This window comes from Microcebus murinus, chromosome 2 (genome assembly GCF_040939455.1).
Source record: "Microcebus murinus isolate Inina chromosome 2, M.murinus_Inina_mat1.0, whole genome shotgun sequence".
NCBI lineage: Eukaryota > Metazoa > Chordata > Mammalia > Primates > Cheirogaleidae > Microcebus > Microcebus murinus.
The window spans coordinates 23,158,712-23,184,789 of NC_134105.1; the positions used below are offsets into that span (position 1 = coordinate 23,158,712).

The 26,078-nt window shown below is 48.6% G+C and overlaps 2 long non-coding RNA genes across 2 annotated transcripts in view; one reads left to right on the forward strand and one right to left on the reverse strand.

The window, feature by feature from the left end:
• Positions 1-5,624: 5,624 nt before the first annotated feature.
• Positions 5,625-26,078, forward strand: part of LOC142863109 (uncharacterized) — a 78,506-nt gene continuing 58,052 nt past the window's right edge. Inside the window, exons 1-3 of the long non-coding RNA XR_012914007.1 lie at positions 5,625-5,767; positions 9,426-9,638; positions 12,719-12,786. This is a non-coding gene — a long non-coding RNA (uncharacterized LOC142863109). The remainder of the gene's footprint in view (positions 5,768-9,425; positions 9,639-12,718; positions 12,787-26,078) is intronic.
• LOC142863104 (uncharacterized) lies at positions 17,746-25,650 on the reverse strand. Its single transcript, XR_012914003.1, has 2 exons — positions 21,963-25,650; positions 17,746-17,939 (listed from the first exon to the last, which is right to left on the reverse strand). It is a non-coding gene; the product is annotated as an uncharacterized LOC142863104 (long non-coding RNA).

A 26,078-nucleotide genomic window follows, 5' to 3' on the forward strand; every position in this document is an offset into this window, starting at 1 on the left:
TTGGTTTCCAATCTTAAGGTCACCTTACTATAGTCCACATTCGAAACAGTGGTTAGAGAAAAGGAAAGAAAGGCGAACCCTTTTCCTTCTAAGAAGACATCCTTGGAAGTCCCGCACATTTTTGCTTACATCTCATTTGCCAAAACACAGTCACATGGCCATACTTAGCTGCAAGGAAGCCTGGGAAATGTAGTCTCTTAACTAGGTACAATGTACCCAGCTAAAAATAGGGGTTCTGTTATTAATAAAGAATCGTAGAATGAATATTGGAAGGTAACCAGCTACCTTTCTCATAGGTGGTATTAAAAACCAGGTCTCTAGAACTTCAATTTTTTGAGATAAAACAGTGGAAGAAGACCCAACAAAGAAAACTGAGAAGTAGGGGCCAGTGACATAGGAGGAAAACCAAGCAGGCATGATGTCACAGACACTAAGATAAAGTGTTTCTAGGAGGGAGTGGTCAATTGTGACAAATGCTGCTGAGAAATCAAAAGATAAGAATAGAGAAGTGGGCCGAGTGCAGTGGCTCATGCCTGTAATCCTAGAATTCTGGGAGGCCGAGGCAGGCAGATCACTCAAGGTCAGGAGTTTGAAACCAGCCTGAGCAAGAGCAAGACCCTGTCTCTACTAAAAATAGAAAGAAATTAATTGGCCAACTAAAAATATATAGACAAAATTAGCCGGGCATGGTGGCGCATGCCTGTAGTCCCAGCTACTTGGGAGGGTGAGGCAGAAGGATTGCCTGAGCCCAGGAGTTTGAGATTGCTGTGAGCTAGGCTGATGCCACGGCACTCTAGCCAGGGCAATAGAGTGAGACTCTGTCTCAAAAAAAAAAGAATAGAGAAGTGAACACTGGATTTGCCAATACCAAAGAGTCCTATAAGAAGGGGGAGGGTTTATTCTCAAGGAGGAAAGTTTGGATGGATAAAACAACAAATAATGTCTATATGTCAGTCAGAATAGGCTAGGCTCTGCTGTGGTAACAAACAATCCAAGTATCTCCATGGCTTAACACAACAATTGCATATTTTTTCCTACTCATGCAAAACTAGCTGGGTGTCAAGGCACTGTCCAGGGGAGCTCTCCTCCACTCCAATGGGTAACTCAGAGATCCAAGCCACTTCTGTCCTGGGCTCTGCTCTCTCAACGCAAGGCTTTCAGGATTGCTTCAACAAGAGACAGAGCTGGATTGTTGTGCACCAGCAATTAAATATTTCAGGCTAGAAATGACATACATTACTTACACTCGCAGACCATTAGCCAGAACTTGTCACATGAGCCCAATCTAACTGCAAGGGAGGCTGGAAAATGTAGGGGAAACCATAGGCTATTTAGTAAGCAATATTTTCTCTGCCTGCTCCTTACAGTCATCTTTGACTCTGTTCTCAGTGCCCAATGACCTGACCAATTGCAGGCCCTGGTAGAGGATGTATATGCTTATGGTGGGAACAGAGGGTGGGAGAAGGGGGCTGCCTTGTTCCCTGGGTCAGATTGTGCTCAAGGAGATGGAGACCCCTGATTCCAAGCAGACCCAGATAGATGCCTTTTAGATGCTTCTTCCTGTGCAGCTGACAGAAACGGCTATCAGAATCCTATGTTGCTGAAAAGCTCAACACCACCAAATGTTTGCTTGTCTTGGCACTGGCTCTCAAACAGCTCTGCCTCAGCTCAAAGCTGTCACCAATGTTTTGGCGGGAAGCTGACCTCTCATAAATGCCATTGAACTTTTCAGTGGCCCCAATTCTACTGGGTTGTTTTCCTTTCTGAATCCATTACCCTTGAATAGAGAGACAAAAGCAATTCCTCCCACATTTCCTTCAGTGTCTCTCCTTGATAGAAACTGAGTAGTGGCTGGGTGCGGTGGCTCACGCATGCAATCCTAGCACTCTGGGAGGCCGAGGCGGGAGGTCAGGAGGTCAGGAGTTCGAAACCAGAAAGGATTCCCACTGATCTATTCACTCATCCAGTAAACATGTATTATACTTACTTTGTGCTAGGCTTTTTGCTGGGCACTATGGAGATGAAAAACAGTCTAATGGAGGTTACAGGCGAGAAGGCAGGTCATCGGATGCTAAATGGTGAGGGCACTCAGGAAAATCGGGATAGGCCAGCAAAGGGCATGGAAAGCTCTCCTCAGGGTGGCCAGGGATGGTTTTCCTGAGAAGGAGCCCTTTGAGCTGGGTCTCAAAGGGTGAATAAGAGTCGACAAGCTTGTAAGAAGGGAAAAGGACATTCCATACTGAGGGAGCCAAGAGGAAAGGCATGGGGGTACAAATGCAGGATCAGTCTGAGGAAGTGTGAGTGGCAGGGTATGATGGGAGTAGAGAATATTTGGAACGACATGAGAGAGAAGTGAGAATGCAAATGTTCTGTATTATGGCTCCATTGGATGCAAGGAACAGAAGCCCAACATGAACAAGCCCATGCCAAAGGAGTGAATTTTGGTTCCTGGAACCCTTTGAACACTTGTACTACAGCTGCTGGGCCCAAAGACCCACTGCATGCAGGAGAACCCCCAGCTCCTGCACTCCAGCATTCATCTTTGCTTTTCTGCACGTCAGCAATTCTTTCTCTTTATTGTTATAAAATATCTATAACATAAACACTACCATTTTTACCCATTTTAAGTGTACAGTTCAGTGACATGTACATTCCCATTGTCGTGCAACCATTACCACCTCTTTAGAACTTTTTCATCCTCCCAAACCGGAACTCTGTACCCATCAAACACTAACTCCCTCTTCTCCCCACTTCATTTTTTCAGACCACTTTCTCCTCCGAGTTGGAACTGTGCCCAACAGCAGTCTCTAGTTTGTGCCTCCTCATCAGAGAGGAGACATTCTCTTCCCTTTGTTCCAAACCCCTGAAATCCTACAGAAGGACTCTGACTGACAAGACTGGGTTATGTGTTCCCTCGCACCATGGTCGTGGGAGATGGGGTGCCATGATTGATAATCCCCACCTGAGCCATATGGCTGGACCTGGGAGTGGAAGAATTCTCCAAAAAGAAGTGGCTATGCTTTCACAAGAAGAAAGGGAGGGGCCAAACATGAGCAGATGAAATACGAAATGTTCGCCAGAGATAGGTTGGGGCCAGGCCACAGGAAACCTTGGACACCAGACTTTATTCTGGTAGGTAGCAGGGCATTGTGAGAATGTTTTGATCAAGGAGAGCCATACAGTGAAGCTGCCCTGCAAATCCTGTTCTTACTTGAGGCTCTACTTTTGTGCTTTCTCTTACCTTTCAATATTGCCCTTAAAGGTACTTTTAATCAGCTGTCATTTGAATACTGACTGGCCCCAGCTCCTTACTCTGTTCTTGGGAGTAAGGCCTACCTGTTGTGATCCCCACCTCTTCCCTTTGGATCAGGAGTGATAAGTGCCTCTGTCAGCCTGATCTGGGCCACATACTGTCTCCCGGGTCTCCTGTCCCTTCCTCTTCCCACCTGCCTCAGTGAATGGCCTCCTGGAAATCCTCCTGCCTCTGACCTATCCTCCAACCCCACATCCAAGTCCTAGTCATTTTACTCCCAAAGTGCCTATGGAGCCTCAGCCCTCTCCCCAGAGCTGACTGGCACTGCTCTGTTCAGGCCTCATCATCTCTCCCACCTGGACTTTGGCCCCAGCTTCTCAATTGGTCTCTTTTGCAAAGCTATTGGCTCCTGTCTACTCCTGATCAACAGCTTTCCACAGTTCCCGCTGCAGAAAGCATCATCTCCTCCCATGCCTCCTGGACTCAAGACATTTGGCCTTCTTGATGTTATCTAAACATGCTTAGAATTATCAAGCCTTGCTTCTTTGCAAATGCCGGTCCCCCTCCCTGCTATGCCCTTCCCATCTCTCTTTACTTGGCATAATCCTGGGCATACTTCCAGGTTTGTTTCCATGGTTACTACTCCCCCTTTCTATCATCAGACCCAACTCCTTCCGGCCTCTGTGTCCCCAGGGCACAATGTAGATAATTCTAGTGTCACATCTATTACTAGGGTGGCTACATAATTTACTATCCAAATCAGGACATTTTTTGAGAATGAAAGGAACTGCTATTAACTGCTCTGGTTTAACAGGTGTCAATTGGTCTGTTCTGGGCAAACTGGAGGGTATGGTCACTCACTTACACTCAGCATTGCTGTAAAAGCTGGCCACTGGTGCTTTCATTCATCTCACTGATAGCTCTTTTTTTTTTTTTTTTTTGAGACAGAGTCTCACTCTGTAGCCCGGCTGGAGTGCCGTGGCATCAGCCTAGCTCACAGCAACCTTGAACTCCTGGGCTCAAGCAATCCTTTTGCCTCAGCCTCCTGAGTAGCTGGGACTATAGGCATGCACCACCATGCCCACCCGCTAATTTTTTTCTATGTATTTTTAGTTGGCCAATTAATTTCTTTATATTTTTAGTAGACACCGGGTCTTGCTCTTCCTCAGGCTGGTCTTGAACTCCTGACCTTGAGCGATCTTCCCACCTCAGTCCCCCAGAGTGCTAGGATTACAGGCGTGAGCCACCATGCCTGGCCTCATTGATAACTCTTAACAGCCCTGCAAGACTAGTATTGCTATCCCTATTTTTATTTTATTTATTTATTTTGAGACAGAGTCTCACTTTGTTGCCCAGGCTAGAGTGAGTGCCATGGCGTCAGCCTAGCTCACAGCAACCTCAAACTCCTGGGCTCAAGTGATCCTCCTGCCTCAGCCTCCCGAGTAGCTGGGACTACAGGCATGCGCCACCATGCCCGGCTAATTTTTTCTATGTATATTAGTTGACCAATTAATTTCTTTTTTATTTATAGTAGAGACGAGGTCTCGCTCTTGCTCAGGCTGGTTTCAAACTCCTGACCTTGAGCAATCCGCCCGCCTCAGCCTCCCAGAGTGCTAGGATTACAGGCGTGAGCCACCGCGCCCGGTTTATCCCTATTTTTAAGATGAGAAGATGGAGTCTGGTGGTGGCTCACACCTGTAATACTAGCACTCTGGGAGGCTGAGGTGGGAGTTTGAGACCAGCCTGAGCAAGAGCGATACCCCGTCTCTACTAAAAATAGAAAGAAATTAATTGGCTAACTAAAAATATATACAAAAAATCAGCCGGGCATGGTGGCACATGCCTGTAGTCCCAGCTACTCGGGAGGCTGAGGCAGGAGGATTGCTTGAGCCCAGGAGTTTGAGGTTGCTGTGAGCTAGGCTGACAACACAGCCCTTTAGCCAGGGCAACAGAGTGAGACTCTGTCTCCAAAAAAAAAAAGAAAAAAAAAAAAGATGAGAAGATGGAGCCTCTGAGAGAGAGAGGAGACTTGTGGTCACAAAACCAGAAGGCAGCAAAGCCAGATCATGAGATTCTAATTTCTAGACTCTTCTGACTCCACACCGGGGAGTCTTACTGTCTAGGTCTGTGACCTATGACCCCCTGAGACAGCGGGGGAAGGGAGAAATGGAGTCTTACTCATCTTGTGCGCTCGCCTCCCTCTAGGGCCTGGTGTTTGTTGGGTAGATGACTTCTTGAGGATAGAAACTGTGTTTTATCTTAAAATCTGTGCCCCTCCTCCCTCCACCCAGCACACAACTTTCTATTCATTCAATTAACATTTATTAAGTACCTACGACGTGCCTGGTATTGCGTTGGTGATACAGTGATTTGCAAAACAGCTCCCGGTCACGTGGAGCTCACAGTACAGTGGGGAATCCGTACAAACACAATCACACAGACATATAGATGCAAATCAGGACAAACACTAAGAAGAAGAACTACTGGGTGTGAGGTGTAAGAAACGTTTTGGAGGTAAATTTAATAGATTTGATGGGGAGACTGAAAGATGAAGATGGCTTTCGGGTTTCTGCTTGAAGCAGAGAAGAGCAATCTGGGGAGAGATAATGAGGTCGGTTTGGGTGTGCGGGGCTTGAGGCGTCTGCGGGATTCCCCCTTTAATCTTTGCCATCTCCAGCAAGGTCGATTTGCCCAAAGCCGAACAATTACGGCAAGTAATGGAAACCTGTCTAGGCCAGCCTCCAGGTAGGTAAGGCAGGAAGAGAGGCAGGTGGGGGAAGGAGGGAGAGACGCAGAAGAGAAGGGAAGGGAGCAGGGGAAGGGAGGTGCTCATGGAGACCTCCCAAGCTGCAGGAGGACTGCGGGGAGCTGCCAGCACCCACCGCGCGCCACACGCAGCGGAGGGGACATGACTCGCCCCCTCCCGGCCCCGGGCAGGGCCAGCACGCCCCTCGAGCGCCCGAACGAGTGGAGGGGGCCGCTTAGTGCCTGGAAACCCGACCAGCCCGGCTCGCTCGGCGGGGGGGACCCGCCAATCGGGCTGCGCCTGGTGGCGGTGCCATGTGACCAGCCTCCCCTCCCCGGCCTTCCCAGGAAGACGGGCATCCCCGCCATCCTGCCACCCCCGCGCCCCGCCCCCGCCCCTCTCGTGCCGCAGCGGCGCGGGAGGCGGCTCAGCAAGGGCCCGGGATTCCGCCGCAGTCCGCTGCGGCGCGGGGAGGGGCGGGGCGGCGAGCGGCTCGCAGCCGCAGCTCGCGCGGCGTTTTCCGTCAAGGTCAAGCGTACCTACTAGCCGGCAAGGCTGCCTCCGAAATCCCTCCCTCGCGGTCCTCCCAGCCGTTCCCTCCGTCTTTGCTACTCGTTCAGCCGCAGCATCCTCACCCTCCTGGACCACTGCCCCAGCCTCTCGCCTGACTTCCTGCGGGGACACAGGGGCTGGGGGCCCGGGGCTGGTGTGTGTGTTTTGCGGGGCGGGGGATCTGTGTATCCTACCCCGCGGGCTTCCCAGCCACCTTTCTCATATGCATAGCTCACCTGCCTTACACTGCACGCTGGCTCCCACTGCCCCATAAGAGAGCATTTAGGCCCTTCATAACCAAGCCCCCCCAACCCTCACCGCCCCACCGCCGCCCCACCGCCGCCGTGCAGCGGGGCCCCATCCCTCTGGATCCCTCGCCCTTCCAAGAGCAGCCTCGCTTTGTGTACCCAACCGACTGCTCTTGCTGCACCTCTGCCTGGGGTTCCCTCTCCCCCTTTGTGAGCAGAGCAAATTCCTAGACCCCGCTTAATTATAATAACGCAGCGGAGGGTAGAAACTGCCACTAACCTGCCTCTTAGCAAGGGTCACAACGTTGAAAGCCTACAAGGCTCAGGAAGGAGAGAAAAACAAGGCCGGTGGGCCATGGGCCTAAGACAAGCTCGTCTAAAGGGCAGAGACTGTGCTCTCCGCTCCGGCTAACAGGCTTCCTGAGGGCAATGTGGGTCTTACCATGGCCGATTTTTTTTTTTTTTTTTTGAGACATAGTCTTGCTCTGTTGCCCTGGATGTGCAGTGTGGGTCATTACAACTCACTGCAACCTCAAACTCCCGGGCTCAAGCAATCCTCCTGCTTCAGCCTCCCAAATAGCTGGGACTACAGGTAAGCACCAGATGCCCAGCTAATTTTTCTATTTTTAATAGAGACGGGGGTCTCACTCTTGCTCAGGCTGCTCTTGAACTCCTGACCTCAAGGTATCCTCCCTCCTCAGCCTCCCAGAGTGCTAGGATTACAGGCGTGAGCCATTGCGCCTGGCCATGTTTTCTGAGTTTATAAGAAAAGCCACAAATCTAGATTTTTATGTGTAATCTCTCAATTTTTAAATGCTTTGATTTTTTTTTTTAAAACACCCCTGTGGACCAGATGCAGCTCATAAACCCTCAGTGCATGACCTCCCCTCCCAGAGAAGAGGATGGCTTTCACTAGGAAAATACTATGAAAAACTGTTCAGGGTGAACATGTGGTCTTGAAGGTCCAAGAGGCAGCAACAAAGACGAGGACCTGACTCTGGATGCCTTAAGCAAGAGGTGTCATATATTGGGAAGCTGTGGAGGGCCCAGAGTTTCTAGCAGAGTCTGAAGGACTAGATCTGGGGAGTGGACAGAAACGAGGGTGCTGAAGAGAGGGAGGCAGCAGGAAGCCAGCCAGGGCCAGTATTGGCTGCCATGAATGATGGCAAATGTCTCCTCCTCTCCTGTGGGGGGCTACATGAAGGCCAGAGAGGGGCCCTGTAGAGCTTTTCACTTGGTGGTGGTGCTGGGGAGATCTAAGGTTTCACACTGTGGGATAATGCCTGGAAGAGAAACTCCCAGAGAGAAATGCCTGGAAGAGACAGGTAAAATACCTGGAAGAAACGCCTGGAGAGAAACACCTGGAGAGGTCCCTGGGAAGAATCAGTGGGCAATGAATAGCCAAACACAGGCAGATGTCCTTTACCAGGAGCCAGGAGCTGGCCCACGGCATAGGGGCTGTCCTATGGAGGGAAGAGAGGCTGTCTTGAGAACCAGGGTTTTTCAGTTTACACTGAGGTTTTTGTAGCTATGATGTGATCTCCTCCTCTGCCTCCCATCCCTGGAAATCTTCAAGAAAATCTCCTCCATTCACCGAGGCTGCCCTGACTGGGGTGTTTGTGGAAACAGTTGAAGAGGCCAAGTCTTACCTCTGGTTTGGTGTAGTGCTGACCAAAGATGGAAGCAGAACTGGACCAGGAGAAACAAAACCTCCCAGGAATTTGCAGTAAATTGTAGAGGGCTTGGAATGGGTACTTAGGCACATCCCACAAAGGTCTCAAGGGTCAGGAGGCTCTAGCTGGCCTCTGGATTACAATAATAAAGGACCAGCTACCATTTACTGAGCATAGGTGGTCCCCAACTTACAATGATTCATTTTACAATTTTTGACTTTTTGATGGTGCAAAAGCAATATAAATTCAATAGAAACTGTACTTTGAGTTACCCATACAACCATTCTGTTTTTCATTTTCAGTGCTGTATTCAATATAGTACATGAGATATTCAACACTTTAGTAGAAAATAAACTTTGTGTTAGATGATTTTGCCCAATTGTAGACTAATTAGTGTTCTGAGCACATTTAAGGTAGGTTAGGCTAAGCTATAATGTTCAATAGGTTAGGTGTATTAAATGCATTTTCAATTTACAATATTTTCAGTGTGCAATGGGTTTATTGGGATGTAACCTCATCGTAAGTTGAGGAGCATCTGTACTTCCTTGTGCAAGACACTGTGGTAGGGCCGGGCGCGGTGGCTCACGCCTGTAATCCTAGCACTCTGGGAGGCCGAGGCGGGCGGATTGCTCAAGGTCAGGAGTTCGAAACCAGCCTGAGCGAGACCCCGTCTCTACCAAAAATAGAAAGAAATTAATTGACCAACTAAAAATATATATACAAAAAATTAGCCGGGCATGGTGGCACATGCCTGTAGTCCCAGCTACTCGGGAGGCTGAGGCAGAAGGATCACTGAGCCTCAGAGATTGAGGTTGCTGTGAGCCAGGCTGACGCCACGGCACTCACTCTAGCCTGGGCAACAAAGTGAGACTCTGTCTCAAAAAAAAAAAAAAAAAAAAAAAAAAGACACTGTGGTAAATGTTTTATGTACATTTTATTTGTTATCGCCACAGTGATGGTATGAGGGAAGGACTATTATCATAACGCCCATTTTACTGATGAAGAAATTAAGGCCCTGAGAGGTGAAGTGATCTGCCCAAGGCCACAGAGATAGCAAACAGTGGATTGGACCTGCTCTCCAGCCAATTGCCTCCAGCAGAATAAACTGTCAGCTTGTCTGGTGTTTGTGTCCACTCAAAGACAGCACTCACCATGCAGAGTTACAGGTACTGTTGTGATTTGCAAGTCTGTCCTCTCCACTACTCTGTAAGGGGGCAGGAGCTGCTGATTGCATATGCCCAGCTCACCAGCAGTGCTGAGCACATGTTTAATCCATTCCTTTAGGAAACAAAAAGAAGCGCCTTTGAGTCTCAGGTCTTCTTGCCCTTGGACAAGTCATTCTGGGTCTCAGTTCCCTTATCTGGGAAATGGGGATTATATTCATAATATAGACTCATAGGGATATTGTGAGACTTAAATGAGACCAGGTTATGGAATTTTGTAAATTGCTATACAAATGGCAGCTGTCATTCCTACTATAAAGATGATGATGGGCTGGGTGAGGTGGCTCTTGCCTGTAATCCTAGCACTCTGGGAGGCTGAGGCGGGAGGATTGCTTGAGGTCAGGAGTTCGAGACCAGCCTGAGCAAAAGTGAGACCCTGTCTCTACTGAAAATAGAAAAAAATTAGCTGCTCGGGAGGCTAAAGGCAAGAAGATTGCTTGAACCCAGGAGTTTGAGGTTGCTGTGAGCTAGGCTGATGCCATGTCACTCCCTATAGCTCAGACAACAAAGCGAGACCCTGTCTCAAGAAAAAAAAAAAAAAAAAAAGATGATAACGATAGGCATTGAAGAAGGAGTGGGGAAGGAAACCAGATCTGGAAATACCAGAATTATATCAGCTCAGGCAGGAAATTCTCAGGAGACCCAGCCAGTTTGCAGTGTTTCTAAGACTACTGTGTTTTCATTCCTTCTTCATTGATGCAACACCTCCTGTGTACCAGTGCTTGATCTCATTTCATTCAAAACTCTGCACAGCAGATATTCAAATTATCCTCACTTTACAGGTGAGATGACATGACTTCCCAAGGGAACACAGCTAGAAAGTGTCAGAGGCAGGATCTGAACTCAGATCCGTATGGTTCTTTCTGCTTTCTACTCCACAGCTTCCTCAGTCTGCCCTTCATTCGAATACCAGATTGTTTTTCAAGCATTAACTAAGAGGCAGGCCTTTTGCAGGGGGCAGGGAATATGAGATCCAGACTCTGGTTTCTGGTTTGGTTAGGGAGACAGACAACTCAATGGGTGTTTACATTTCAGCATGACAAGCTCTCTCTTCTGGTGGAAGTGCAGGTGACTGAGGAGTGAGCCATTGCTTTGGACTTGCTTTTCTCTTTGACCCATAGACCCCTGAGGCACATCTCAGACTCTCCAAGGGGTTCCATTCAAATCCTCTTCCGCTAAAGTGAGAAGGAAACAAACCCTCACCCCTGCTGTCTGGGGGTGGAGAGGAGTATTATGGTAGGGACCACACAGGAATCAACAATTCTCTGCAAGAGAAATCCCTCTCAACTGGCATCTGTTCTCCCTCTCTCTCCCATGGGTGATGAGGTAATGCTGGTCGAACTGGTTTCTCCACCCTTCAGCATGCCTGGGTGGTCTAGCACCTTGATTTAGGGTGTACTGGCCCTTGGCACATGCTGCCTCTGCCCCAAAGCCAAAATAACAGGAGGCTTGCACTTAACATCCTGTTACACATGCATTAAAATGAAACCCTGGAGAGTCAACTCAACTGTCAATAGTGATTATCTCTGGGTGGTGAAGTTATGTGTAATCTCTATTTTCTTCTTTTTACTTATGTGCTGAAAATTTTTTTCTACCACAGACTTAATACTTTTATAATCATAAAAATAAAAACAGGCCGGGCGCTGTGGCTCACGCCTGTAATCCTAGCTCTTGGGAGGCCGAGGCGGGCGGATTGCTCAAGGTCAGGAGTTCAAAACCAGCCTGAGCAAGAGCGAGACCCCGTCTCTACTATAAATAGAAAGAAATTAATTGGCCAACTGATATATATATAAAAAAAAAAATTAGCCGGGCATGGTGGCGCATGCCTGTAGTCCCAGCTACCTGGGAGGCTGAGGCAGAAGGATCACTCGAGCCCAGGAGTTTGAGGTTGCTGTGAGCTAGGCTGACGCCACGGCACTCACTCTAGCCTGGGCAACAAAGTGAGACTCTGTCTCAAAAAAAAAAAAAAAAAAAAAAAAAAATTAAAAAAAAAAAATAAATAAATAAATAAAAACAATTATTCTCCATTTTAAGGATGATTTGTGGTCCCACAGATGTCTATGAGAAGAGGTCTGTTAGACAGAGAGGTCTATTGGACGCACTCTCAGAGGAGCTTCATCCTGAGAACTGGCAGGACTGGATGAGGCAGCACACCAAGAAGAGGGAAGTGAGAGGTTGTCCAGGATTAAAAACAAAAGTCACCTTTCCCTGAGTCCAGCTCCGTCATAGCCCTTGATATATGTATCTCAGTTAATCCTCAAAATCGGTTTAGGAGGTAAACTATTATTTCACAGCTGAGGAAACTAAAGGTCCACTCTGTAGACAAAGAAACCAAGACTCAGAGAGGTTCCATTCTTTGCTCAGGGATACACAGCTAGAAAGTGATGTAGGCAGGATTTGAAGCCAGATCTAGGTGACTTCACAGTCTGTGTATTTTTAACCTCTGGACTTTGCCCTTCCAGTTGCATGATGCATATGTAGTCCTGTACTCCCAGCTCTTATCACACTGGCACTCGGCAATATTAGTACTATTGTTATAGCAAGTGTTACAGCGGGTGGTCTCAAGGGGCACACAGAGAGTCGGAGAATCAAAGTTTATTCGCAGGCGGGCTCAGAGGGGTCTCACCACCAAATTCTGAGTCCTGTCTACCTGATTTTTCCCACCTTTATTAAGTTGGGGTGGTCCGAGGGGTGGGGTATCAGGTGTAGGTAAGTTGATGTGTCAGGTAATAGGTCAGTATTATGTTGATGCGTTGATGTGCCAGGTGATAGGTTTAGTGTTATGCTGATGCCAGGTAAAGGGTTAGTATTATGCTGATGCGGTCCTCCGTGAGTGGTGGGGGTCTCCAGTGGCTGAAGCCAAGTAATAGATGGGGGTTTCCCTTATCACTATCTAGAGCAGCCAGTGAGGTGAGGATCATCGTCCTATTTTCCAGATGGGAAAATTTAAGACCAGTGTAGTCAGCTGAGAAGTGGTGGCATTCCTTCTAGAATTTACATCTCAGTCTCCTTTCTCTCCTCAGTCAGCCCTCCTCCTTCCGCTACCTTCTGCCAACTGCTGAGGCTTCCTTCTCGAAACAAATGACTCAAGGTAAATCACTGGCTGGACTTCCCCTTTCTCTAGACACAGGAAGTCTGTGTTGTTTGCAATCCCTGTGGGTGAACAGTTTCAGCTCAGTTATGAAGTAGGCGTGGCCACATAGAGGATTGGGTCCTGCAGGAGGCAGGGCTCACAGCTACCTGGGCCAGCACACCTGCTTTTTCCCTTCCTGAACGTCATGTCAGTGTGTCTGCCAAGTCAGGCTTGAAGTCCCACCCCAAAGAGCTGTCTGCACTATTATGGAATTTAGAAAAATGAGCCCAAGAGTTAAGGGGGGGGCACCCTAGCAATAATAATAATATTAATAATAACTTACTATTATTAAATGTTTATGGTACATTATCCTTTCTACCAGGCACTGTGCTAAGTGGCTGACACATGAACCCATTTGAGCCCCATAATATCCCCAGGAAGAGGGTCCTATAGCTCTGGAGCCAAATAACACTGGATTTAAGTCACAGCCATGCCACTTTCCAGGTGTGTGACCTCAGGGAAGTTATTTACCTTCACTGAACAAATATTTTTAAGCACCTACTATGTGCCACACACTGTTCAGTGAACAGAACAAAGATTCCTGCTCTCATGGTACTTACATTCTGTGAGGTGAAGCAGACAAGTTGCAGCTGTAATAAATATTATAAATAATAAATAAATAGAAACACAAACATTATGTTAGAGAAGCAGCAGAGCTGGTGAGGAGATAAGGAGTGCTGGTGCAGGGAGGGGAGGGAGGAGGATGAGAGGGTAAATGTGGTGTCAGGGGAGGTCTCACTGAGAATGTGATATGCATATGAAACCTTAAGGAGGTGAGGGAGTTAGCCACGGAGGTAACTAGAGGAAACTTTTACTAAGTAGGACAAAGGAACAGCCAGTGCAAAAGCTGTAAGCAGGCCAGGGGGTTCCACAGCATGGCTGAACAGAATGGGCCAGGGACAGAGTCCTCCCTACCCACACTGTTGCCCCAGTCATTCTTTTTCATGCCATACTTTGTGCTTCCTTTATCGGTCTTACCATAATTTGTAAGTATTTAATTTATTTGGGTGTTTGCTTATTTCTTGTTTGTATCCTCCACCAGCTCCTTAAAGTCAGAGGCCACGTTAGTCTTCTTTGCTGGGGATCACAGAGCCTGGGCCATAGAAAGCTCTTGAAGCATTTGAATGAATGAAAGAAACCCATTCATCCATCTGTCACACTTATGAAAGAATTTTCCCATGAGGTAGAACACTGTTTCTTAGGGTAACTCATTCGGAGTTCTAGTTGAGGACATGAGGAACAGAGACAGTGGAGCAAGACTGCATGGGTTCATCCCTGGTTCTACCACCTACTACTGGTTGTGTGATCTCAGGCAAGTTAGGGAAACCTCTCTGTGCCTAAGTTTCCAAATCTATAAAGTGGCAAAATAATAGCATCCTTTTCCAAGCATTGTAAGCACTCTAACCAGTGCTGGGGTTATAGTGCTCATATATGTGTTTTCCCCATGCAGCCCAGCATGGGAGCCAGGACTCTTACTTCTTTCCTCCTGTACTGATCCCAAAAGGGAAGAGAAAAGGGCCAGGGGTGTCACGGTGGATGTGAGCCTCCAGGGCATCCCTGGTGCATGCTACCACATCTGTGCTGTGTGCTGTGGCTGAGGGTGGCTCTAGGGTCTCCACTAGAGTGGCACTAGGGTCTCCACTAGAGTGGCACTCTGGGGATATTGTTCTTGTACAAACTCCCAGACTGATCCTCTGGCCTTTTCTGCTAGGCAGCCTAGAGTGAAGTCTGTTTATGAATGAGAAAGCTGACTGATACAGATATTAATACTGAGTACCTACTTCTATACCTGGTACCTTGCATTCATTATTTCATTAAGTCTTACTCAGATCTGTAAAACTCCATTTTACAGATGAAGGAACTGGCTCAGAGAGGTGGAGTAACTTGGCCAAGGTCACATAGCCAATGAGTTGGAGAGCCAGGGTTCAGGCCTGGGTTGCTCTAAATTGCCTTCCCAGTGAGACTAAAGGCCCCTGCGGGATTTTCTTCGTCAGCACTTGCTGCTGCCTGTGATGACAGGCCACAGCTCAGCTCTGCCTGGAGAGAGGGAATAGTGTGAATCTGGTCCCTAAGCCAGACAGATAGATGGGCCAGGGCTGCCTGGGAGAGCTCCAGGACCCAGAGGGGAACTGACCATGCCTGGCCTGGGTCAGTGCTTCAGCACGAGGAGCCTTTCTCCTACTGCCCCTTAGCCCAGAGACATTTTCTCTCTGAGGTCTGAGTCCAAGTATCGCTGGGTGGCCTGATTCCCATGGAAATGTGGAGATAGAAAGCATCTGGGGTGGCTGCAGTTGCCAGGCAACAATCAGCCACTCACTCCCTTGACGGGATCAAGGCAGCTGTCTGTTGCTGACAGAGATACTTGGATCTGGGGCCTGGAGACCTACATTCTGGTTCTGACTTGCTGTGTGGTCTTGGGCAAGTCCCTGTCACTCTCTGGGCCTCAGTTTCCCACCTCTTGTGTAAAAAGCAGTCAGACTATATAAGTGGCAAGATGAGTAGACACCAGATGGTCAGAGTTAGAGCGATAGTGGGGTACAGGTCATGGGTGAGGGAAGACTTGGTTCTCCTGCCCACCCTGCCCCTGGCTGTCCTGGCCCTGGTTACCAGCTAAGGGCAAGGGACATTTCCTTTCCCACCCTGAACTAATGCAGGCCACCCAGACTCCATCCCACTCTTGCAGCTCAGAGTCTGGGAATTGTCTTTGTACACACAAGTCAGCGCAGCCACCGCCTACCCGGCGGACTTTTCCCCATGGGGAGTTTCCCCAGTTCTTGCCGAAGCGAAGCCTCCCAGCTCTGGGTGTTTCCCTGGACACCCATCAGAGGACCTGACCGGGACTGCACTGATGGTAAACCCTGAGGGTGGTGTCGTGTTTCGCAGCTATCGGCAGAGTTAACACGTTCCTTTTCACATCCATTGCAAAATATAATGACAGCAGCTGCCGTTTGCTGGGCCTGGCACAGCCCCAAACGCTTTATGTCCATGATCTCATTGATCCTCACACAATGCAAAGGGATGGGACGAAGGCCCTACAGCACAGAGGAGGAGATGGCGCCTCAGACAGGAGAAAGAATTTACCCAAGACCCTAGGAGATGGTGGAGGCAGGACTCCTGCTCGGGCCACAGCCAGGGGTTTACCCACCCACTATAGAGCACTGCTTCCCTCAAGTCCCATCAGAGACTGTCAGAGTTGGAAGGGCTCAACCTGTGCCCCAACCTGCTCCCTTGCTAAGTCAAGGCCCAGACAGAAGTGACTGGCCCAAGGTCACACAGAAAGTTAATGCCAGAGCAGATTCTAGGACCGCTCCCCACAAAGCCTTATCACACATCCCAGAAAACAAAAAGCGCCCCAAGCAGAAGCAGTGGATAAACAGGAACTCTCAAGTCTTAAGCAATATCATTTCTTAGGAAGTCGAACAGTGTGTAGGGTTTACAGGCAGGAGCTCTCAGAGGTTTTCGGGGTTAGGGTGGAGTCTCAGCATTTCTCTGGGCAGCAAGGGGGCTTGGGTGCACTATTTGGGGCCTACAACTGAGGCTGCAACTCCAGCTACTTGCTCAGCGGTATGTATGCCCAGAATTTTCTCAATTGCCTTGCCTGGCTAGTGTGCACCTGTCTCCGGGTGTTAGTTCAATGCCACCTCCTCTGGGAAGGCCTCTGTGAGCCCCCAGCTTCTCCTCACGGCCCCAGCTCTTTCCCACACAGCACTGGCCTCAGTTTGCTCTGTGGACTTGTGTCAGGGGCACATTTAACTGACACCAACTTTAGAACATCCTCCAACCACTGACCTCCAAAGATGCCACCCTAGAATTTGGTATTATCCTCACACAACCAAATTAATCTTTTAAACATGAACTAAGATAATAGATGCCTAACATAAAAACAGATTGGAGTCACCTCTGCCAGGAACACTCCAGAAGTCTTTGCCCAACCCCAACTCATCCCCAGAGATGGGGTCACTTTCTTAAAGGCAGAGTGGCTTTGGTGTTCAAATATCTCAAGTTACTTCTTTTTTTTTTTTTTTTTTTTTGAGACAGAGTCTCACTTTGTTGCCTAGGCTAGAGCGAGTGCCGTGGCATCAGCCTAGCTCACAGCAACCTCAAACTCCTGGGCTCAAGCAATCCTTCTGCCTCAGCCTCCCAAGTAGCTGGGACTACAGGCATGCGCCACCATGCTCGGCTAATTTTTTCTATATATCTTAGTTGGCCAATTAATTTCTTTCTATTTATAATAGAGACAGGGTCTCGCTCTTGCTCAGGCTGGTTTCGAACTCCTGACCTCGAGCAATCAGCCCGCCTTGGCCTCCCAGAGAGCTAGGATTACAGGCGTGAGCCACCGCGCCCGGCCTCAAGTTACTTCTTCCAGCCCAGATCACTAGTTCTCAGACATGAGCTCCCAAAAGAATTATTGTGCAGCACAAGTAATTTAAAGACTTTAAATGTAATTTTGAACAATATGCTCTTTCCATGTGACTGCTGACTTTAAAACTGAACCCCCTTCAGAGACAGTGCATTATAATTATGAATGTGAAAGAGTATTGAATTTCTGCACCACCCGCCCCACCCCCAGACCAAAAGCCCCATGAGAATTTGTTTGGCTCTTCTCTCTGTCCCCACACCCAGCACCATGCCGGGCACAGAGCAAGTACTCAGTCTGTGTTTATTGAAGGAGTGAATCAGACATGCTTATTTGTGGAAATAAGACCAGATGCGGTTTGTGTGGGTCTAGGTGGCTACAGGTGCTCTCACTCTTCAAGACCAGAAGTCACATGTGCGCCTCTGCGCACTGCTCCTGCGCAGGCGCAAGGCCAGAAGCAGTGTGACTGTGAACGTGGATGTGTGTGTTTATTCACTCACTGTGAAAACCAGAGGCACTTTTCTATTTTGGGTAATTAAATCCATATCAGCTTCACAAACTTAGTGGCTTAAAACAAGACGATTTTATTCTCTTACAGTCCTGGAAGTCAGAAGTTCCAAATGGGTCTCAACGGAGGCTAAAATCAAGGTGAGGGCAGGGCTGCATTCCTTCTGGAGGCTCTAGGGGAGGCTGGTTTTCTTGACTTTTCCAGCTTCTGCAGCTGTATTCCTTGGCTTGTGGTCCCCTCCTCCATCTGCAAAGCCAGCGACACAGCATCTTTAAATCTCTCTCTGCTCTGTCTACACACTTCGTCTTCACTCTTATAAGGACCCTGTGATTCTATCGGGTCCACTCAGCTAATAATCTAGGATGATGTCCACATTTTCAGATCCTTAATGTAATCGTATCTGTGAAATCCCTTTGCCATCTAACGTAAACGTCACAGGCTCCAGGGATTAGGACCTGGTATGTTCAATTGGCCATTATTCCGCCTACCGTAGCATATCATATCCTTGTTCTATTGAGCAAGATGCTCAATACATGTTTGGTGAATTGCATCATAACAAAGGGAAAAATTACTGCCCCAGCAGATAGCCACAACCTGAGGACCCTGGAACTGTAAGAGCTAGACAATCATGGGCATAGTGTAACCCAAACCCCCTCCCAACATAGTGGGGAGGGACTGGATCATCACCCCCTCCATCCCCCAGCCCATTGCTGTTTCTCGGCCCTGGGATACAGGAGACTCTTGCTTCAAACTCTTCCAAAGATCAAAATTTTTGTTCTTATTTTATAGCTTGAAGAAACAATTTGCAAGTTTTATTGTTACCAGTTAGAATCTTGATTTCTATTTTTCAATTAATTGAGAAAAACAACTGATGATTTTGGTTAAGGATGAACTTCGGCATGAGAAAGACCTGGATTTGAACCTTGGCTCTGCCGCTTAGCTGTAAACAGTAATTTTACCTCTGTGAGGAGCCTCAGATGATGTTTTTGCTTTGTTTTTTGTAAAATGGGGATGATAACAGAACCTCCATCATGAGATGGTCGTGAGTGACAAATAAGTAAGATCATGTATATTGGGGTTCTCAAAGTGTGTCCAGACTAGCTGCTTTAACACTACCTGTGAATTAGCCCTGGCCTTGCCATACTGAGTCAGACTCTGAGCATGGGACTCAGTAACCTGTGTTACAATCTGCCCTCCAGGGAATCCTGGCGTAGCTCAAGTTTAAAAACTACTGATATACATGTGATGTGCTAGGCATAAGAGCCTGGTACATAATCAACACTCAACAAATGATTCTCATTGTTATCACTATTGTTTACCATTGATGGTTCTAGCACATTCCCTCTAAGATGTTGAGTTGGTATGTATCTCCCCGCTCATGTCCTACAAACGCTGTACATATTAGGATGGTCAGCTAATGCGATCTATCACCCACACACCTGCCCTTTAATGAAGTAGTTTTCCAGCCTCCTTGCATACTTCCAGTAACAGCTCCCTGATCAAGCCCTGCCCATACCTGCATGCCAACCGTGTGTGTACTGTGACAACCTTTCCCTAAAGGCCTCTTCTCCAAGGTTCCTCAGCTGTGCCCAGGTCTCTCCCCAGCTTCAGGGCAGCTCTCCTGTGTGCCTGAGCCTCAAATGAGGTCTGACCAGCTTGGAGGCAAACGGGAGGTTTCCTTCTCAAATCTGAGACTGTGTTTCTACTTGTTTGCTTGTTGTTTTAGCAGCCACTTCACCCTGCTGACTCACTCTGGTCTGAGGTCAACCAAAACCCCCAGGCCTTCTTCTCAGGAACTGCCTGAGCTCTGGTTGGTCAGGTCACCCCAGTCCTTGAAGTGTGCAATTCATTTCTTAAAAATAACATTACTTTCGGCTGGGCGAGGTGGCCCACACCTGTAATCCTAGCAATCTGGGAGGCTGAGGCAGGAGGACTGCTTGAGCTCAGGAGTTCGAGACCAGCCTGAGCAAGAGCGAGACCCCATCTCTACTAAAAAACAGAAAACTTAGCCAGGCGTTGTGGCTAATAGTGCTTGTGTCTGTAGTCCCAGCTACTTGGTAGGCTGAGGCAGAAGGATCTCTTGAGCCCAGAGTCTGAGGTTGTTGTGAGCTACCATGACACTGTACTCTATGGGGGGGGGGGCAAATGAGTGAGATGCTTGTCTCAAAAATACAAACAAACAAATAAAAAACCCCAAAAAGGTGCACACCAAAAAATTACTTTTGAATTATAAAAGTAATACATGTTTGTTAGGAAAACACAAAAGGGAAAAAAGAACCTCACTGGTAATGGTCATTTTAATATTGATCAATTTTCAAAAAGTGATCTTATATTTGTGTGCTGGAGAAGAAAAAATAACCCCACACTTAAGCAATTTTCATTTTTTTTTTTTTTTTTTTGCGACAGAGTCTCACTTTGTTGTCCAGGCTAGAGTGAGTGCCGTGGCGTCAGCCTAGCTCACAGCAACCTCAAACTCCTGGGCTTGAGTGATCCTCCTGCCTCAGCCTCCCGAGTAGCTGGGACTACAGGCATGCGCCACCATGCCCGGCTAATTTTTTATATATATATCAGTTGGCCAATTAATTTCTTTCTATTTATAGTAGAGACGGGGTCTCGCTCTTGCTCAGGCTGGTTTTGAACTCCTGACCTTGAGCAATCCGCCCGCCTCGGCCTCCCAAGAGCTAGGATTACAGGCGTGAGCCACAGCGCCCGGCCAGCAATTTTCATTTTTGAAGGAAGAAAAAGAATTGGAGAAAACAAAACTAATGTACCGTTGGAATAATTATTAATTCTAACATATATCTCTTGTCTTATAATTCAAATGTATGTCAATGTGTAACAGTGTAAACTCATCCCCAGAGGTTGCCATTGCTGATGTTTTAGGTATAGCCTCCCAGCCTTGACAGTTAACACCCTGAATTTTTAAACTTAAATCTGGGTCTAAATTTAGCACTAGATTTGGAGATACATGGAGTTGGTTCAAATTCTAGAGTCTACACTTACTGCTTGTATTACTTTGGACAATTCACTTAACCTCTGGAGCCTCAGTTTCCTCATCTATAAAATGGGGGTGATAATATCTACTTCCCAGGATCATGGTAAAGATGAAAATTAATGGGAATAAAGCTTCTGGCACACAGTAAATGCCTGCAAAGAGCTTATATTGGGATTATTACTATTAACTTGTCACCTGGCCAACTGATGGTACCCCACCCCCATCCAGATCAGATGCTACCCCCTGCAGGCTACCGGTCTTGCTGCTGTCAAGAGACCATCTCTGAGTTACAGCATCAGATGCACGCTGCTGTGCCTACACTCCTCCAGGGCAGGGACCACGTCCATGTGCACCTTGTTCGTTTCTGGGCCCCCAGAGGGTCCAGCAGAAGGTGCAACCCAATATGGCTGTTAAGTTAGAAGGGGCTGGATAAGAATTTGTTGGTGGAATGAATGAACTTTGGGGAGATTGAATGAGAGAATGGATGAATGCATAAATGAGTCAGTGACAGCAGGTGTCACCCACCAGCCCAATCCTCTTTCTCCTAGGGGGAGAGAACCCTCCACCTACCAGGGCGGGGGTCGGGACTCCTGCCTGGGGACTGGGATGAGAGACCGCTGTCCCTCACCGCAGGCGCGTCCCTGGGGGCGGAGCCTTCCAAGGCCTGGGGTGGAGGGCGTGTAGGGGACGGGCGGGCTGGAGCTGTCCAAGACTTGCAGCCGGGTTCTGGAACGGCCCCAGCCTAAGTAGGCGGGGCCAGAGTCCGCGCACCTCCACATCCAAACGGGTTTCCCACTGCGGCTGCGCAAGCTCAGCTCCCACAGTCTGTGCGGCCCCGCCGAGACCGAGGGGATGATCCCTGGGAGGTCCCCGGCCTAGATAGCCGAGAACAGGCACTAGAGATGGGGGCGGTAGCCCGGCTGGCCAATGAGTCAAGGTCCCAGCCTGGCAGGTGCTTATCGCAGTCAGTGTGACCCCAAGCCAGTTAGTTCACCTGCAGTGTGACCTTAGCCAAGACTTGTCTCCTCCCCCATCCGCCTCTGTTTCCCCGTCCGGGGGGAGTCTTCCTGCTTCGGCACGATTAGGAATCTTAACTCTCTTCCAGGAAACCTCCAAAAAATCTTCCCCGAAAGCAAAACAAGAACCAAAACCTGATATTCAATACCTATGTTGAGTCCACTGAGCAGCCCCTTAGGAGGAGTACAGGGCTCCAGCCACACCGAAGAGCTGTGTGACCCTGATTTCCTTCCTGGTCTGGTCCTCAGTTTCCTCACCTGTAAAGTTGCAGTTGCTGTAACTGTTTCCGCCCCCACAGGATAGCCGAGAGGATTAAGGGAGCTGCTGTAGGTGAACCGCTCAGCAGGGGTTGGGAGCCTGTTACCCTTACCCTCAGGGGCGGGGTTTGGGCCCAGCCCTTCCTGAGGCGGACCCCACCCCCCACCGTGTGGCAGTGACAGAGATGGGAGGCCCTCCTGGGACATTCCTGAGCCTGGTGTGGCCCCAGCTAAAGAAGCTAGTCTGGGTATACTCTGTGCTGAGAGCTTGACTGGTCTGGGGCCTGCGGGGAAGGGAGTTTTTAGAGAAGGAAATGGTTGTGGTGAGGCAGAATGATGGAGCAACTTCTCAGGGATCTGGGTGGAAAGCCCCTGAGTCCTGGCGTGTTCTCATGGTGGGATGTGGGGCAGACACTGCAGCCCTGCCCCATCCTCTATCACCATAGAAAGTACCTAGTGTGCATCTAGTGCTGGGAAAGAGCAGCAAGCCGGTCTTAACTCCTCAGGCCTCACACCCGCCACTTATGCATCTCTGGGCCTCAGAAACTCTTTCCCCTGAGCAATCACCAGGGTCATCTGGTGGCTGGTTCCCACCAGCCAAGCCTCCATCCTGCTGCTCCAAGGGAGTAGCCTTTGGAGTTAGCTGCTGATTTGCTGGGAGACATGGAGGTCCTTTCCCCTCTGGACCTCAGTAGAAGTTGTATCTGGCTCTGCAGTCACAGGATCTTGACCCCAAGATACTGTGGCCAGACCAAGTATTTTGTAAACTCTGAGCTGTTGGATAGTAGAAAGGCTTAGATTTGAGGAGGAGTGAAAAAAAACCCCAGGACAGTTGGAGGTCTTGGTCACTATTCACTGAGCAGCTTGGACAAGACCCAACCTGTGTTTCTGCTTCCTCATCAGCAAAATGGGGACATTCTCCTTTGTCCTCTCCTTCCTTCTATGTAAAACAGGAGGCGGTGAGCTTCAAGGATCTTGGGCCCTGTGATTCTGCTTCCTGGCTGTGACTCTGGGGAAGCCACTTCACCTCTGTATCTCAGTTTCTCCGTCTGACCAGTGGGTATTTTCCCTCCCTCATGCTCAGGGTTGCTGAGTTCAAATGGGGTGATAGGCACAAAAGTGTTTTGAGTGGGAAAGTAGAAAGAATTCCTGCTGAGGCAGTTTCTTTGAAGCCCCAAACCCTTTACCTTCACCTCTCCTCCTAAGAGGGTACAAAGCTTTTTGTAGAGTCTCACCTAAAACAGAGAGGCCCCTGGTTAGTGCCATCCCCAAGCCCTGTTGGGTTATCTGGCCCATAGCCTAACCTGGCTGGTGACTGATTGCTTCTCTCCAGCGGGCATAGCCCTGGAGTCCAGGCTGGGAAAGGAGAACCCTGGATCTCTGCCCAGTGGCTGCTGCAGCAAAAGGTTCTCAAGTCAGATGATCTGGGTTCGAACCCCAGCTCTGCCTCCTTTTAGCTGTGAGGCTGTGATGGTTCATTTTAGCCATTTGACAATTTGATGGTGTCAGTGTGACTGGACCATACACTGCCCAGATAAGTTTGGACTCAGATTGGAACTAAACCATTGGCTCTCCTGGATCTCCAGCCTGCTGACTCACTCTGTAGCTCTTGGGACTTGCTGGCCTCCATAATCACATGATTATATATAAACCCTATTGGTTCTGTTTCCCTGACGGAGGCCTTGGGCAATTTGCTTGCACACTCTAAACCTCTGTTTTGAAATCTGTACAAAATGGAAATAATTCCTAATACAAGGGCTACTTCCTTGCTTTAGAATTTCCATTATTTACTAAAAAAAACCTCCAAAGCTTCTTTGCAAGCATTTCAACGCTATTCTCTGCCTGCCTGGCCAGCCTTGCCAAGGCTCATTTCCTCCGTCATTGACTGGATTCCCTTCCCAGCCCGAATGCCTTTGCACAAGCTGTTCACTCCCTTGAAATGCATGCTTTCTCTTTTGTCTAGCTGGTAAACTCTCAGGCATCCCTCAGCGCTCATCTTCAAAGTGTACTCCTCTCAGGGCCCTCCCTGACTTCCCTGGGAGTTGTCTGTGTCCTCCCAATGCCTGGCACACCCCTTGGCTATTGACTATTTGGGCTGTGTTGGGGTTGTGGGTCTGTGTGTCTGCCTCCCCTCAAACTGTGAGCCCCTCGAGGGCCTAGCCTTGCAATCACTCATCTCTATATACAACAGAGTGGTGGTCTCCCCTTCCTTGTGTGGATTCAACACTTTTCAGTGTATGGAGCACTTTCAGATCCATGGTTTCACTTAAACTCACAGCAACTCAGGGAAGAAGGTAGAGCCAGGATTAAAGCCCCCAGTTAATCCTTCCTCCCTGGCCAAGTTCAGAAAGGAGTACTCTGGTGGGCAGTGGGGTGGTTCTTTGGCTTCTGAGACCTCCAACACAGCAGGAGTTGAGGGAGGTTGGGGTCTCCAGGTTGGCAGAGGGTACAAGGGCAGATGGAGGCTACAGGAAAGGGCTGGATCTGATTATCAGATGTGTACCTCTCTGTAGGGCCTTGGGTAGTTCAGTACATTTCTCCATCTTTAATCCCTTTAGCTCCACCAAAGGTAGCTCTGGGGGTCGATGTGGAACGTATGAGATAACCAATGGGTGAGTGCTCTGGGAAGGAAAGGGACTGAAGAATCTCTATGGACACAGCAAATATATGCTCCTAAATATACTCAAACACTTCAACTGTTCCCATCTTGCTGATAAACAATCTGTTATTGTTAGAACCCTTTCCCAGAGGTCCAGAGTATTCCCCCAAATCCCTCATCAGAACCCAAAAATCCTCTAAGGACCTAGAGACCCTCCCACTGGGACCCAGAGGCCTTTGAATGGGGTCAAGACCCTCTTAGGGCCCAGTGCTCAAGGGCTGAGAGCTTCCTCCAGCTATCAGGTCTCTCTGGTCATGGCACCCACATCCCCTAGAGATCAAAAGGAGAGGCCTGCACTGGCTACGCAGTGTGGGGCTTATAATCTATTTCATTCAAAAGCAGTCCTGTTTGTGATCTCGAGAAAGAATCATAGTCTGCTCTGAGAGTCTGCAAGGCTGAGAAGACAGCTGCTTGGGGTCTTTGGGCACCTCCAGGCTCAGGATAGGGCTATTCCCAAGTCGAACATATCTCTTATATCCCTCCAGGAAGTTGTTTCCCAGGAAAGTCCCTTGGGTATCTGTCATCCAGGGGCGGCCTGGCCCAAGGCGAAGCTGGGAAAGACAGTGGAAGTTTTCCTCCATGATCTCATCAGGTTATCTCAGAGCCTAGAGATGTGGGTTCTTGTCCTAGTTCTGTGTGCACATGGGTGAATCACTTAGACTTCCTAGGTTTGCCTCTGAATGGGGAGTGTGGGCTCTAGCTCACAGAGGATCCAGCAAGATCAAAGATATGAAAAGCCTTCTTTGTTGTTGACACTTGAATGATGGGGGAAAAATACCAGCAGGAGGGAACTGCGAGGCAGTGGGCCTGGAGCCAGACAGATCAGATTTCGGCCCTGGATCCCCCTTACTGGCCAGATGACCTCAGACAAGTCACCTTGAACTTGGTAACACTCTTCCCCTTGCTGCTTCAGTAAGCTGGCCCTCTGCATCCTCAGGTTCAAACTGCAACATCATTCTCTTAGGAATACCTTCCCTGGCTGTCCAGAGAAGTCAGCTCCCTGTTATAAAGTTTTCCAGCTACTTATATTTTCTTTTTTTTTTTTTTTTTTTTTTTTTTGAGACAGAGTCTCACTTTGTTGCCCAGGCTAGACTGAGTGCCGTGGCGTCAGCCTGGCTCACAGCAACCTCAATCTCCTGGGCTCAGCGATCCTACTGCCTCAGCCTCCCGAGTAGCTGGGACTACAGGCATGCGCCACCATGCCTGGCTAATTTTTTGTATATATATTTTTAGTTGGTCAATTAATTTATTTCTATTTTTGGTAGAGACGGGGTCTCGCTCAGGCTGGTTTCGAACTCCTGACCTTGAGCAATCCGCCCGCCTCGGCCTCCCAAAGTGCTAGGATTACAGGCGTGAGCCACCGCGCCCGGCCTACTTATATTTTCTTAAACAACCAAAACATACATCTACTTGAAATTGCTTGAAAAAAAAAACAAACAAACAAACAAACAAAAAAA